Here is a 4,084-nt window from a genome sequence, read left to right as displayed (position 1 = left end):
AGGTTGGAGGTAATCATCTAATAAAATTTCTTTTTTACATTCCAAAAAACTGAAGTGAACACGTTATTCTCCGCTTAATAAACACCAACTCTTTTTGTGGTCAAAGAGTTGGATTCGTATAAAGCATGTAGTCCCTGAGTCCTTTGTTTTATGTTCTTCAATTTTAACTCAGTTTTTGTAGGAAAGGGAACCCTTGAAATGGCATAAAAAACTTGTCCCTTCAAATGAGCCAGAGTTTTATGGACTGAATCCAATATGTATCTATTCTCTATTGTCCAATCTCGCGATACTATTAATTAAGGTATGTCTTCGGAAGATATTAACGTATTCCTTTGTAAGATAGATGAGAGATAATTTATATCTCATAGTTCAGTAATTCTTATTTTTCGACTATTTCTTATGTTGAGGGATAGCTCATCGTCTCGCTGACATCGCAGCTCATTTGTGATAATTTGTGAGTAAAAATGGATTGGGAATGGGTGAGATTTAAATTGAAGGTTATCAAGGTCAGGATAGAGAAACTATTAATTGAGTGGGTCTAAAGTTCACTGATATAAGCTTGCTTGTAATTGGTGACGATATATGCATAATATAAAGAAAAGGAACGACAAATCCATCTTGGAGTGAGAGTTCTACTGAACATGATGTCATTGCGCCTGCGTCTGTATGACACGCAAAAAGGTATTGCTTGCACAGTAGTTGGCTGTGCGTTTTTACAAAAAGTATTTTAGATTCTGTATGACAGTGGTTAGCATGCGAAATGCCATATCAATACTACCCTTTTGCAATAGAATTAAATTTATGACTTCGACTTTGATTTTTCACTAGAAATATTACCTTATTTACCTTGCGCCTTTAATACGTTTCAAATAATTCACCTTCAACAGTCAAATAATTTGGATATGAGGTTGAAAAATAAATATTGATATTAAATGGAATTGAAAACTAGTGCACATGTCTACTTTGAAGCAAAAATATTGATCCCCTGTATATGTAAGATATTGATAAAAACTAAGAAGATGATGTTAAAGTTCTATTCCAACTATTTTCTTTAATTAAATAACTTAAATTAAAACTAAATTCTTTAAATGTCAGAAATACAGAATTATTTATGCTAAAAATTTCACTTAAGCCAGTCACTTAAACTTGAGTTTAGTTAAAGTTAGTAGCACAAATGAACACTACGACACTTTACTATTCTTTGTAGAAGAAAAGTTCCCAATTCACCTAATTTTCATTTCCCACAGCACCTTCTATTCTTACAAATAATCTCACACATTTTCGCATTTTCTTAGCGCATTTAGGAAAACATAATTAAACCGCACTACTTATTGCTTTTCTTAATTGCAAATGCGTTCCGTATGCGTGCGGCAAACCTGTTCATATACAACATACGATACATACAACATACGACATAGCCCTACATACACGTATAAACACGTATAATTATATTTAGTCTTACCGAGTTAGGATTACAATTGCGCACGGCACACAATGATCATCATACACTTTCAAGACATTAAAGTCCCAGAGGAGTGTTTCTGCTATTACACCGCAGTGATGCGATGCCTTGTGTAGTGTAAAAACAATTACATTACTAAGCAGCAACAAAATGCCATTGCAACAACAACAACAGCTGCATGTGCGGCAATAATAATAATAATCACTACAGCAACTATTATAATATTTAGGCCAGCAGTTGCTGTCATAATTTGCGCCAACACCGGAGTAGGAGTAAGAGAATGACCGAAAATAGGTCAACCAATAAATGTAGTAGCATGCTTTTAGGCGCAAAACTGAACTATGCAAGATTTCGTTTTTTGTATTTTGGGTCCTTTTTGTTTTTTGGTTAGTTATTATTTTTTGTTTTGTGTTTTTTGTTTATGACTTTGTTTACTTCATTGCGTACCAGCAAGCAACATCAGTGCTCCTGAACACGCACGTGTGTCCTTGAAATTAATATGACAACATCATGTGAGCATTTATGAGCGAACGCAGGCATAAGGACACGCGGGCACGGATGGCACGTAATGGGCGCATAATGAATATTTTCATTACATTTTTTGGAAAAATTTCTTTTTTTGTTAAAATTATTGATGTAATTCATGCGATGTTACTGGATATTGGAAGGACTCAGTATAAAACTGTAATGCATTGCAAAATTATGGTATTTTTGATCGAATTTTTCCTTTTATATATTCTAAAACCCTCATAGGAAATCAAGTTAATGGATTTTGTAAAATCCTATAAATGATTAGTAAGGTCAAGTTTCCACCTAGAGACACCTAGCTGTCGGGAAATCTCCATTAGGCAATGGTCTAACCATATTCACATATGTCTTTAAAGTAGTTAGTAGTATTGGCAATATTTTTGTCTCGAAAGGAGTGAAAAAATTAACTATTTATATCATTCTAAATAATTTACGATTTATTATACGATTCCTGATCATTGGTAGTTATGGCTTGTCTGGAAATGCAACATTCCTTTATAATTTAATAGGAATATTTACATACTAATTATCAGTCAAGTACCTTTAAAGTTATTGAGCTCAGTTTAATTCACATGTAGAACGGTTTTTGGCTGCTACACATCTCTAAATAAGATATCGAGTTTCAACGTCAGGTTCCTGGTCAGAGAGATCTTTTCTGCTATTTTTCAGCAAGGCAGACGAGCTCTCCATATCATTGACATCATACAAACATTTCTTGAATTTTGTTATGTGTTGAGCAATTTAATAAAAGATGTTAAAACTCAACGATTTCAAGGCATATGTGTGCCAGACAGCCGCTATATATTAAAGAACAAATGCAACCCCTTTCATTGAAGTGCCCTGTAAGATTTGAATGTGTTGTGGTATATTTGTGGACAGGTCACAGCTGTTTAAAGAGGTGCTAGAAGATTGAATCTCCCATTAAGTCTTTTCTGTCGCAACTGTAGAGAGGATGTAGTATTTTTGTTAACGGCTCACAGCTGTTTAAGGGGTCATGCTACAAGATTGAATCTCTCGTTAAATCTTTCTTGTCGCAACTGTAGAGAGGACGATGAAAATGCCTCAAATTTGCTTTGTTACTGCCCAGCGCATGCGTGATACCCAATGACTATATTAGAAGATTAGCTTTTTAAACATCTTGTCTAAATCCATCATCTTCATTCAAAGAACATTTCAGGTTTTCCCAATGGTTTCATACATTTGAGATTCTTATGCAGTAATAGATTGGCATATGTTGACCCTTAGGATCGCCTGTATAGTCTAATCTAATCTAATGCTATATGAAGAAAATAGTTGTAAAGAATATTAAACCTTATTAAGATTTGTTATCAAATCTTTGAAGTCAGAATAGCGGAATTCTTAATTTTTTATAAAATGGCAAAACAAAATGCCAAATCTTTGTCGGTCGATATATCTACTGAAGCCAAAATCATAGAATAATTCATAAACATAAAAATCTATATCTAATCCTTATACTTAGTTTCGTCTTAAATTTGTCAAATTATTCAAAAATTCGTTTTCGTATCCTCGCGTTCAAGGAATCAGAATTCCTAATTCCTATAGTTCATATTCAAAAATCGAATGGTAACAAAGCTGTACCTCATCCTCCTCCATATTCCACATTATATCAAAAACATTTTCAAAATATTTTATAATAATATAAATATTTGGCATTCAATTAAAGATTTTCTTGTGTCTATTGTAGAATATAAAAAAGTTTTTCAAAGGACATTCTTATTTTAAGGGCTTCCTGTTTAGAAACTAGTGACCCTCCCTCTAAACCTTTTCATATTCGTTTTAAGTGTATTGACAGAAACTAAAACACATTTATTTAAGGCGTTTGCTTTAAGGAAAATTTTAACTTTAATGTCCCTCCATGTCCTATCTTAAGGCTCTTTCGCTTATCTAAACATGTTTCTTTCTGCAGAACGCAATTTAGAAAACAAATTATTGCGTCATTTAGAACAGTGAAAATGGTAAGGACTTTGCAGCCGCACGGATACAATGTATTCTTGTAGTCTAGGATATCATTTCAAATTTTAGCATGTCCTTATCTACCAATTCAAATCTCTAACATTTTCTCGTTACTTTTGT

The 4,084-nt window shown here is 33.2% G+C and overlaps 1 protein-coding gene across 1 annotated transcript in view; it reads left to right on the top strand.

Annotated features, from left to right (window-relative positions):
* The window catches only part of LOC119673171 (protein sprint), a gene marked incomplete at its 3' end in the record, with an annotated part of 222,386 nt that overhangs the window by 46,695 nt on the left and 171,607 nt on the right, over nt 1–4,084 (top strand).

The sequence above is a fragment of the Teleopsis dalmanni genome, chromosome 1 (genome assembly GCF_002237135.1).
Source record: "Teleopsis dalmanni isolate 2A chromosome 1, ASM223713v2, whole genome shotgun sequence".
NCBI classification, from domain to species: domain Eukaryota; kingdom Metazoa; phylum Arthropoda; class Insecta; order Diptera; family Diopsidae; genus Teleopsis; species Teleopsis dalmanni.
The sequence above is the reverse complement of the archived record's forward strand: the minus strand, read 5'-3'. Positions and strand labels throughout refer to the sequence as shown.